General features: G+C 43.5%; 1 pseudogene; it reads right to left on the bottom strand.

The window, feature by feature from the left end:
- Window positions 1-3,441: 3,441 nt before the first annotated feature.
- Window positions 3,442-12,766, bottom strand: part of LOC137537150 (zinc finger protein 208-like) — a 486,444-nt pseudogene continuing 477,119 nt past the window's right edge.

Here is a 12,766-nt window from a genome sequence, read left to right as displayed (position 1 = left end):
TCATTTTGCTTATCAGCTGAAACATTTGCAACATACTTCACTGATAAAATTGACAAAATCCAAAGTGAATTCTCCTTGCAGTCCTCAAGTCCCACCTCCACACCTCTCATTGACTGCCCTCTAACTGCCTTCTCTCCACTCTCTGAACACTCTTTCGCCTCTATTATTGCCAAAGCTAATCTAACCACCTGTTCTTTGGATCCTATTCCCTCCCATTTCATTCCGCAGCTATCCTCATCTCTCTTGCCTGCACTAACAACGCTATTTAACCTGTCCCTCTCCACTGGCATCTTTCCGTCCCCACTCAAAAAAGCTGTTGTGACACCACTACTTAAAAAACCTTCTCTAGATCCTACCACACTTGCCAACTACCACCCAGTGTCACTTCACTCATTTGCATCCAAACTACTTGAACGCCATATACATGCAGAATTAAGCCATTATTTATCTGCTAACTCCCAACTTGATCAGTTCCAGTCTGGCTTTCGCTCTAACCACTCCACAGAACCAGCCCTTACCAAAGTGGCCAATTACCTTCTTACAGCCAAATCCAATAGTCAATTTTCCATACTCATCCTTCTTGACCTGTCATCAGCATTTGATACTGTCGACCACACCTTACTCTAAAGGGCCTTGCTCTCACATGGTTATCTTCCTACCTCTATGGAATGTCCTTCGCAGTCTCCTACTCAGATCAGATCTCTTCTCCTCATGCTTTGTCTGTCGGGGTTCCCCAAGGCTCTGTCCTTGGTCCCCTCCTTTTTTCCATCTACATGCACGGTCTTGGTGACTTAATCAACTCATTCAGGTTTCAATACCACCTCTATGCAGACGATACACAACTGTACCTCTCTGCCCCAGATCTTAACTCCCTCCTCAAATGTGTTCCTGACTGCTTATCTGCTATATCCTCCTTCATGTCCTCTCGCTCCCTAAAACTTAATATGAGTAAAACAGAACTAATAATTTTTCCACCCTCTCTGTCCACCTCCCTGCCTGAAGTAACAATAAATGTTAATAACACTCCTATAACTTAAGTTCCCAAAGCTCGGTGCTTGGGGGTAATATTCCACTCATCTCTCTCTTTTATTCCTCATGTTCACTCCATAACCAGCTCCTGCCATCTCCAATTCAAAAACATATCTCGCATCCGTCCTTTTCTCACTCTAGACACAACTAAAATGTTAATACATGCTCTTACTGCAACATACTACTGTGTGGACTACCTTCTAACAGACTTGCCCCGTTCCAGTCGGTACTGAACTCAGCTGCTCGTCTCATTCATCTTTCTTCTCGATCTTCCTCTGCCGACCCTCTTTGACAAGCTCTTCACTGGCTGCTAATTAACCAGAGGATTCAGTTCAAACTCCTAGCCCTAACCTACAAAGCTCTCCACAATCTCTCTCCCCGATACATATCCTCACTAATTTCCAGATACCAACCCAATCGCAATCTCAGATCGGCACATGATCTTCTGTTGTCCTCCTCTAGAATCAACTCCTCACATTCACGTTTACAAGACTTTGCACGCGCTTCACCCCTCCTCTGGAATGCCCTCCAACAACACATCCGTCACTCGCCAATCTTTGTTACCTTTAAACGCTCTCTAAAAACACATTTGTTCCGACAAGCATATGCGCTACCTCAGGCCACTTCCCTTTCTCCTAAGACCAAATTGCACTCCTACTAGGTATCCTAAAACACACAGCCTCTATACAGGATCTTCTCAAAAAATTAGCATAGTGTGATAAAGTTCATTATTTTCTGTAATGTACTGATAAACATTAGACTTTCATATATTTCAGATTCAAATACACACAACTGAAGTAGTTCAAGCCTTTTATTGTTTTAATATTGATGATTTTGGCATACAGCTCATGAAAACCTAAATTTCCTATCTCAAAAAAATTGCATATTTCATCCGACCAATAAAAGAAAAGTGTTTTGGGTCTTCCGTCTCTCAACTTTCTCTTCACAATATCCTACAGATTCTCTATGGGGTTCAGGTCAGGAGAGTTGGCAGGCCAATTGAGCATAGTAATACCATGGTCAGTAAACCATTTACCAGTGGTTTTGGCACTGTGAGCAGGTGCCAGGCCATGCTGAAAAATGAAATCTTCATTTCCATAAAGCTTTTCAGCAGATGGAAGCATGAACCCACTTTTGAATCAGAAACAGCGGCAGAGGCGCCTGACCTGGGCTACAGAGAAGCAGCACTGGACTGTTGCTCAGTGGTCCAAAGTACCTTTTTCGGATAAAAGCAACTTTTACATGTCATTCGGAAATCAAGGTGCCAGAGTCTGGAGGAAGACTGGGGAGAGGGAAATGCCAAAATGCCTGAAGTCCAGTGTCAAATACCCACAGTCAGTGATGGGCTGGGGTGTATTACTGTGCTCAATTGGCCTGCCAACTCACCTGACCTGAACCCCATAGAGAATCTGTGGGATATTGTGAAGAGAAAGTTGAGAGACGCAAGACCCAACACTCTGGATGAGCTTAAGGCCGCTATCGAAGCATCCTGGGCCCCCATAACACCTGAGCAGTGCCACTGGCTGATTGCCTCCAGGCCACACCGCATTGAAGCAGTCATTTCTGCAAAAGGATTCCCGACCAAGTATTGAGTGCATAACTGAACATAATTATTTGAAGGTTGACTTTTTTTGTTTTAAAAACACTTTTCTTTTATTGGTCGGATGAAATATGCTAATTTTTTGAGATACGAAATTTGGGTTTTCATGTGCTGTATGCCAAAATCATCAATATTAAAACAATAAAAGGCTTCAACTACTTCAGTTCTGTGTATTTGAATCTAAAATATATGAAAGTCTAATGTTTATCAGTACATTACAGAAAATAATGAACTTTATCACAGTATGCTAATTTTTTGAGAAGATCCTATATATTTGTTGCATATTACCCCTCCTCCTGTTCCCCCCCATTCCCTTTAGATTGTAAGCTCGCAAGGGCAGGGCTCTCTCCCCCTTTTGTGTCTTGGTAACCATTATACTTTTTATTCATCATGTTACTTTTATCACAGTCATTACCAATTCTATATTTTGTATAATTCTTTGTATTTAGTCACTAATTATGTATCTTGTATATTGGTGTACACTTTTGTCTGTGTTATTACGTACCCCATGTTTGTTTCTTACTTTGTACAGCGCCACGGAATATGTTGGCGCTTTATAATTAATAATAATAATAATAATAATCCTGAATGGGGTCAGGACAATCTCCCCACCTGCTTTGACAGTGGTTGCCTAATTAGTAACCCTAGTTTGTGAGTATTAAATTAATATTATTACTCTTCCAATTATACATTACCAGTACATACTACACTATATTGGGCTCTTGGTGTTCTCTCCTTCTTGTCCAAATTTGTAATTTGTTGACCCTTTTGCATAAAAACTTATTATGGTAAAAAAAAACACTGTACACAAATCCTTGAAAATACATAATTTATTCCCAAAACATTTCCCACACTCAGCATATGAATAGCGCTTCTCACCGGTGTGAGATCTCTTATGAATGACAAATTATGATTTATTCCCCAGCATTTCCCACTCCCAGCACATGCATAGAGCTACTCACCAGTGTGAGTTCTCTTATGTTTGGTAAGGTATTTTTTATGCCCAAAACATTTCCCACACTCAGCACATGAATGTGGCTTCTCATCAGTGTGAGATCTTGCATGTATGAAAAGCGCTGCTTTCTCTACAAATCTTTTCCCACACTCAGCACATGAATATGGCTTCTCACCAGTGTGATATCTAACATGCCTGACAAGCCTTGACTGACAAGTAAATCCTTTCCCACACTCAGTACATGAATAGGGCTTCTCGCCAGTGTGAGATCTCTCATGGTATACAAGGCTTTGTTTATATGCAAAACATTTTCCACATTTAGCACATGAATAGGGCTTCTCACCAGTATGACATCTCTCATGTAAAATAAGACCATATTTACTCCCAAAACATTTCTCACACTCTGCACATGAGTAGGGTTTCTCACCAGTATGAGATCTTATATGCCTATCAAGTTGTTTTTTACACCCGAAACATTTCCCACACTCACCACATGAATAAGGCTTTTCACCAGTGTGAGATCTCTTATGGATAACAAGATGTGAACTCCGAAAAAAACATTTCCCACACTCAGCACATAAATAGGGCTTCTCGCCAGTATGAGATCTCTCATGTCCGACAAGATCAGATTTACTCCAAAAACATTTCCCACATTCAGAACATGAAAAGGGTTTTTCATTAGTGTGAGATCTCTCATGTTTGACTAGATAAGATTTAACCCCAAAACATTTCCCACACTCAGAGCATGAGTATGGTTTCTCACCAGTGTGAGAATTCATATGTCTATCAAGATCGGATTTACACCCATAACATTTCTCACACTCACCACATGAATAAGGTTTTTCACCAGTATGAGATCTCTTATGGATGACAAGATGTGAACTCAGAAAAAAACATTTCCCACACTCAGCACATGAATAGGGCTTCTCACCAGTGTGAGATCTCTCATGTCTAACAAGACATGATTTCCAAACAAAACATTTCCCACACTCAGCACATGAATGGGGCTTCTCACCAGTGTGGGTTCTCTCATGACTGACAAGCTGTAGTTTACTCCCAAAACATTTCCCACACTCAACACATGAGTATGGTTTCTCAGCACTGTGAAATCTCTTGTGTCTATCAAGATGGGATTTACAACTGAAACATTTCTCACACTCAGCACATGAATAGGGCTTCTCGCCAGTGTGAGATCTCTCATGACTGACAAGACTTGATTTCCAATCAAAACATTTCCCACACTCAGCACATGAATAGGGCTTCTCACCAGTGTGAGATCTCTCATGTCTAACAAGACTTGATTTCCAATCAAAACATTTCCCACACTCAGCACATGAATAGGGCTTCTTACCAGTGTGAGATCTCTCATGAGTGACAAGATATGATTTTTGAACAAAACATTTCCCACATGTGGAACAGGAATAAGACCTTTTTCCAGCAGGGGGAGAGCTGTCCTGTGTATGAGGCCCCTCAGGGTTAGACAGGTGAGGGGAGTCTGGGGGAATATTTGGGGTCACCAGGATATCTGCAGGAGATTCTTGTCCAGTGACATCATCCGCTGTACAGTCTGTGGATACAGAGTGACGAGTCTCCGAGAGGTTCCTGATGCCGGGACTTTGCGCTGCAAATAGAGAAACATCATCACTTCCTGTTAGAGGGTTCTGAGGGAGGAACAATTATCATTAGAGATGAAAGGAAAGAGGATGGTCGGCACTGCTGTACAACTTCCTTTATTTGGCAATGTGCAGACAAGTAGGCTGTGTGTTACATCATCACTTCACAGTCCATAAGAAGAGACCAAACACTTGATGAAGATTTCATTTTTCAGCACGACCTGGCACCTGCTCACAGTGCCAAAACCACTGGTAAATGGTTTACTGACCATGGTATTACTGTGCTCAATTGGCCTGCCAGCTCTCCTGACCTGAACCCCATAGAGAATCTGTGGGATATTGTGAAGAGAAAGTTGAGAGACGCAAGACCCAACACTCTGGATGAGCTTAAGGCCGCTATCGAAGCATCCTGGACCTCCATAACACCTGAGCAGTGCCACAGGCTGATTGCTTCCATGCCACGCCGCATTGAAGCAGTCATTTCTGCAAAAGGATTCCCGACCAAGTATTGAGTGCATAACTGAACATAATTATTTGAAGGTTGAATTTTTTTTGTTTTAAAAACACTTTTATTTTATTGGTCGGATGAAATATGCTAATTTTTTGAGATAGGAAATTTGGGTTTTCATGAGCTGCATGCCAAAATCATCAATATTAAAACAATAAAAGGCTTGAACTACTTCAGTTGTGTGTAATGAATGTAAAATATATGAAAGTCTATTGTTTATCAGCACATTACAGAAAATAATGAACTTTATCACAATATGCTAATTTTTTTAGAAGATCCTGTATATTAAGGTAAATATGTTTTTTTTTTATATTTTAATGTGAAATGTGAATTAACATTAATGGCTGTTTTCTATGAATACAAGCCAAATAAGACAGATGAGATGCAGTCAATTAATGATGTACCAAAGAACATACCAACTTCTTAGAACTAAAGAAAAGTTATGGACATTACTTGATACATTTTGGCTTACCTCACTCCAATTAAGAGTACAGGTAGTCCCCGACTTATGAACGCCCGACTTACGAATGGCCCGATCCCATCGCGATGTGTCATTTCCGCATGGTGAAGTTTGAAGCAGCAGTTTCTGTTATTATTTAAGTAGGCCTCAGTTATTTGGACTGAGTTTTAGGTAAAAGGCTTGTTCGCAGAGTAGACCTTTAAATAGAGGTTTTCATGATGCAGGCATAAGCATCTCAGTGTCTGCTTGTAACGATTGGTGTCAGCACGCAGAGAGAATCTGATTATTGGTGATCTGCAGTATCACCAAGAATGCAAATATATACCCGATTATTGATGATCTGCAGAATCACCAAAAATACAGATATATTGCTAACCTCTGAACCCCTTTGGTATGTGAGTGTTTGGTGCAACAGTAGTACTTTGAGTAACACACCTGATGAGCAGGTGATAATAGACAGTAAATCGATCCTGCTCTGAGAGCACAGGAACCTTCCAGCAGCCTGAGACTCCTCAAAAGGTGGAGTCAGGCTGTAGATAGGGAAGGCCAGAGAGTGAGTGACACCTGAAGGTGGATGTCACTATCTGGTCTGGAGACTATCTCTTAATAGGAGAGATAGCTCTCGAGGTCGGGCTCGCCAGGTCGGCAACACACTGACAGATACGTACAAAGACAGAAGGCTGATTCGGTATCCAAGGCAAGCAGGGTCTGGCAACGGAATATCAGATATGCGAGGTACCGAATCAGAAGACAGAGGAGTAGTCAGAAAAGCAATAAGTCATAACAGATATCAACAATGCCTAATCTGGGTGCGAGGTCCGTGGTCTCAGCACCCTGGAACTAGTCTGAATAATAACACAAACGATAGTACAGTTCCCTAATCTGGGTGTGAGGTCCTTGGTCTCTACACCCTGGAACTAGTCTGGAGAATAACACAAATTATAGTACAGTTCCCTAAGCTGGGTGTGAGGTCCTTGGTCTCTACACCCTGGAACTAACTAGAGCATAAACAGAATAACAATACAAGTAATCTGGCTCAGTGTGAATTCCCAGGTCCACCTGGTTCAAACACACTGTAGGATCTGACTGGTCTGAGTGCTTCCACGTAGTGATCGCAACGGCAGACAACTTGCAACTGGCCAGCAGAAACTATATATAGAGTAGTGCTCTCCAGCACCACCCCTAATTGCTCAACCAATAGTATCCTGCTCAGGAGTCAGCTGATCGGCGTGGTCAGCTGACTCTCCCTGCCTAGTATAAGAATTCTGCCTCTCAGTGCGCGCGTGTATTCCTAAGCCTGTGTGCACTAACAGACCCAGCCATACCAGACACACGCTGCCGCGTGCAAACCGCCGCACTGGACACGGAACCAGCCGCCTGACTGTTGTTGCATGCAGCTTTTCCGCGTTCCGCCCTGCCACTAGACACACACTTCCGCGTGCAAACCGCCGCCCTGGACGCGGAATCAGCCGCCTCCTCAGTAGCACACGCGGCGGCTTTTCCGCGATCTCTCACAGTACCCCCCCTCCCAAGGAGTGGACTCCGGACATCTCCTACCCGGCTTCTCAGGATGTAAGTTATGAAACTCCTTTTTCAACTCCTCTGCGTGCATGCGACATTCTGGCACCCAAGTTCTCTCCTCAATGCCATACCCTTTCCAATGCACTAAATACTGCACGGAGTTCTGCACAAGCCGGGAGTCTATAATCTTCTCAATTTCATATTCAGGTTGGTCATCAATCAACACAGGGGGGGGGGGGAGCGGAATCCACGTGCACTGCCGGCTTGAGCAAGGATACATGGAACGATCTCACACCTCGCATGCTGGTGGGGAGATCAATGGCATAAGTGACATCATTGATTTTCCTGCTCACAGGAAACAGACCCACGAATCTGGGTCCTAACTTGGTAGACAGTTGCTTCAGAGCCAAATGTCGTGTGGACACCCAGACCAAGTCGCCCGAAAAGAATTCCCATTCTATGGAACGTCTTATCAGCCTGTTTCTTCTGACTCTGGAAAGCCCTCCTCAGATTTCTTTCTACCATTCCCCAAGTCTGCTTCAGGGACCTCTGCCAATCTTCCAGGGCTGGAAATGGAGTGGCAGCCACTGGTAATGGGGTGAACTTAGGTGACCTTCCTGTTACCACCTGGAATGGACAAAAACCTGAGGAGGAGCTCTTCAAGTTGTTGTGTGCAAATTCTGCAAATGGCAGGAATTTGACCCAGTCAGTTTGAACATCTGCCACATAACATCTCAGAAACTGTTCCAGAGACTGATTGGTTCTCTCGGTCTGGCCATTGGTCTGTGGGTGGTAGCCTGATGAAAAAGAAAGCTCCATGTCTAACTGATGGCAGAATGCCCTCCAAAATTTTGAAACAAATTGGACTCCCCGATCTGACACTATATTTTCCGGAATACCATGCAGCCGGAAAATATGTTGGATGAAGACATCAGCCAATTCCTGGGCCGAGGGGAGTCCTTTCATGGGGACAAAATGGGCCATCTTGCTGAAACGATCGACTACCACCCAAATGACCGTCATGCCCTCAGACCTGGGGAGTTCGCCCACAAAATCCATGGACAGATGGGTCCATGGTTCACTCGGGACTGGTAATGATTGCAATGTCCCAACAGGTACCTGACGGGAGGGTTTGCTTCTCGCACACACTGCACATTCTCTTACATACTCTTTGCAGTCAGTTGCCAATGATCGCCACCAGGCACATCTTGCTATGAGGTCCTGAGTTCTGGTGGCCCCAGGATGCCCAGCATTTTTGTGGGAATGAAACAACTGCAGTATTTGTAGACCGAAAAGGCAGTGGTACAAACATGACCCCTTCAGGCTTTTCCTCAGGTACATCCTGTTGGAACGGACTCAATGTTTTTGTCCAGTCCCTCCAGGTCTCAGTGGCGGCCAGAACCACTTTCTGCGTCAGAATGGTTTCTGGGTCTGAGGGCTGTGCTGTCTCTGCCTCAAAACATCTGGACAAAGCATCAGCTTTGATGTTCTTACTACCCGGGGTATACGTGATTACAAATCAGAATCTCGAGAAGAACAATGACCACCGAGCCTGTCGGGGGCTAAGTCTCTTAGCGCCCTCAATGTACTCCAAATTCTTGTGATCAGTATAGACAGTAATGGTATGTTCTGCACCCTCTAGCCAATGTCGCCATTCCTCAAAGGCCAACTTAATGGCTAGAAGTTCCCTATTGCCTATATCGTAGTTTTTCTCTGCGGGTGAAAACCTACGTGAAAAATAGGCACAGAGTTGTAACTTTCCCTGCAACCCAGAACGCTGAGACAGCACAGCCCCTACCCCTACCTCTGAGGCATCTACCTCCATGATAAAGGGGAAGGTGGTGTCGACATGTCTCAAAATAGGTGCAGTACAGAACAATTTCTTTAGAGTGGAGAAAGCAGCATGGGCCTCAGGGGACCAGTGGTGAGTATCTGCCCCTTTCTTTGTGATACAAAAACTGTAATGATGTTGCGCCCAATCAGACAGAAGCAAAACTGTAAAGGGATCCCAATTCCTAAAACTTTAAATGCACAAACTTACAGATGCGCTTGTCGAATGGAAATACAAAACTTTAATAAAATATTGGGCAAGATAACCTGAACAGCTGTATAAAAGGGCATTAGCCCAATAATGGCATAAAATACATGTAAAAGTAAAATCATAAAACAGTAGATCCAGTGCTGTGTTGTTGTAATGCTTAATAGCACTTGCATGAATTAGAGCAACAGCCCTGCTCTAGGAGGTCAGTGTCTCCTGCGAGGAAACAATATTGAATCAGATGCAGCAGCGAACTTTTTAGAAATAATTCGTGTGTTAGTAAGGAGAAGGTGTTCCCAACAAGCCTCAGTATCTGCACATTGAGCTAGCATAAATGATTTCCAAGCGTATTAGCAATAGTGGCTTTGATGCATGCAAAGATTAAGCAAAGTGTTAGCTGGCGTTAAGCCTAGTGAGATGCTGGCAAGCAAAACAGGCTAGGTAGTGAGTCATCAAGGTAATGTGGATCAATGCTTGATACGATGTAATGTAGAGCGGTCTCACCCTCCTGAGGTGTTGAATCCTCTGATGATGAATCCTGTGGCGGATAGTGTCTTCCGGGAAGCCGCTCAATCTCACCAGCCCCGGCCGGCGGCTAGGTGAGAGAGACTAGACCTGCAATGCAGTGTCGGGCAAGCGTGCCCGGCTTCCAGGGGGTCCGGATGGCGTGGGTCACGTGGATGATGCAAACCTTCAGTACGGCAAACTTCCGTTCTGCTCCACAACTTCCCAGTACGGAACTCCGCCACGCCTCCTTCCCCTCTATGGCGTGACGTCACGACTGTAGCCTCCGCTGACGTTTCGAGAGGAACGCCTCTCTTTCTCAAAGCTTGGCTACTGGGGAATAGGAGGGTAGTTCTTTATACTGTGTGGTTAATAGGATTATTGAAAGGCATGCAGCTCAAGATCTTTATTCAATCCATGCGGAACTAGTGTGTTTAGATTGAATATCCACATAGTTTCACGTCTGGACATTTCTAATAAGAAATCACCACCTCTCCATGGTCTTACTACTTGTTCGATGACACAATATTTAGATCCCTTAAAGGAGCAGCCATGTTCCATTCTGTAGTGTGCTGATAAGGGATGTTCTTTATTGCCCTTTTTAATATTGGTGCAATGTTCACTCAATCTTTCTTTTAGGGTACGTTTTGTTCTACCCACATAGTGCTTTGAACAGGGGCAAGTTAGCACATAAATCACCCCTTTTGTGTCGCAATTGGTTACGTTTTTCATGCTGAATGTTTCATTCCCAGCAGTAATCTGGTAAATTCTTTCTATGGGGGAATTCGATTCTTTAAATGCTCGGCAAAACCCACATCTTTTAAAATATCCCCTTGTCTTCTTTATCTCAGATTTCTTGATAGTGGGTGCTAGTAGATTGCCTAAACAGGGAACACTGATGACGGCGCAAGGCCGAAACCGGTAGGAACTGGAGACTGGGCAACTTATATGAGATCGTTTTTGGATTTTAAATGTGTACTGGGTTACACTATATGCTTTTAACTACTAAGGGTCCTTGTCAAAAGGACCCTGGAAGTAAGTCATTGTATATGTGATGTAGATTCAGCTTCTAATAAATGTTTATATGTTTCTTGGATGGAGAAATGACCTTTCTCGATTTATTTCTGGTGATGGTCACTATGGAAACATGATTTTGAGCACTGTGGGGTTACTGCAGATGCCGATCTGAGTACCAAGCGCTGTGGATTTGTATGCAATTTTTCTTGGAACCGATTGTGGATGTGGTTGATCCTGAGCAGCTGGTGGAACATACACATGAGATAAAGATTGGATCAGCGCCTGTATATACTACAAAATACGTGACTAAATATGCAAATATGCTTGCAAATATGCTTACTTATACGAACAGTACCCCAGAATTCCTGTGTATTATCATCTCCCCAAAATACATAAGTGCCTCACCAACCCCCCAGGGAGACCCATAATATCGGGGATTGGGTCCATGACATCAAATCTTTCTGGGTATGTAGATTTGTACTTGCAAGATCTTGTTAAAACCACCCCCACCTATATTAAAGATACAGGACATTTTTTAAGAATTCTTGATAATTATGCATGGTCGGAGGGATACTGGCTCTGCACTGTTGATGTTAGCTCCTTATATACAGTGATCCCCCACCAGAAGGGTATAGAAGCAGTTGAGTTTTTTCTACACGAGGCAAAATTATTGCCTCAGGACCAGATAGAATTTATTTTAGAGAGCATTAGATTTATTTTAAAGCATAACTATTTTGTTTTTGAGGGACAATATTTCCTCCAGGGCACCGGGACGGCGATGGGGACCCGGTTTGCTCCCTCCTTTGCAAACCTGTATATGGCCCATTGGGAGCGTTTTGTTCTCAATGGGCCAGAGGGCCCCGGACCCTCCCTGGTGCTCTGGAGGAGATTTATAGATGATGCATTTTTTATCTGGCAGGGGACTCGAGCTAGTCTCGACACATTTTTAGGTTGGATTAACGAGAATCAATATAATCTGAAGTTCACTGCTGAATTGAGTAGACAGCAGGTTAACTTCTTAGATCTAACGGTGTATAGAGAAGAGGGCAAGATTCTGACCAAAACATACCTAAAACCAGTAGATACTAATACCTACATCAATATAGACAGCTGCCACCACTATAAGTGGTTGATGAATATTCCTAAAGGCCAGTTCCTAAGACTTAGGAGGAACTGCTCCAAAATAGATGATTTTGACAAAGAGGCTCAAATTTTGCAAGCCAGATTTGAATATAAAGGATATCCACAAGATATCATTTTGGGAGCTAGGGAACAGGCCACATGTACTGCCAGACAGGTCTTATTGGAAGAGAGAGAGAACCGCAATACCCATACTTTTCAGCAGCCCAGTGTGGTCATGAGATATTCATCCCAGGCCCCCAAGGTGAGAAATATAGTGAGGAGGTATTGGGGTTTATTAAGGGAGGATCCTATACTCACCCCCTTATTATCGGAATATCCGCAAGTAATTTTCAAGAAATCTAGGAGTTTAGGCAATCTACTAGCACCCACTATCAAGAA

Source organism: Hyperolius riggenbachi, chromosome 10, assembly GCF_040937935.1.
Source record: "Hyperolius riggenbachi isolate aHypRig1 chromosome 10, aHypRig1.pri, whole genome shotgun sequence".
Classification (NCBI taxonomy): Eukaryota; Metazoa; Chordata; class Amphibia; order Anura; family Hyperoliidae; genus Hyperolius; species Hyperolius riggenbachi.
The sequence above is the reverse complement of the archived record's forward strand: the minus strand, read 5'-3'. Positions and strand labels throughout refer to the sequence as shown.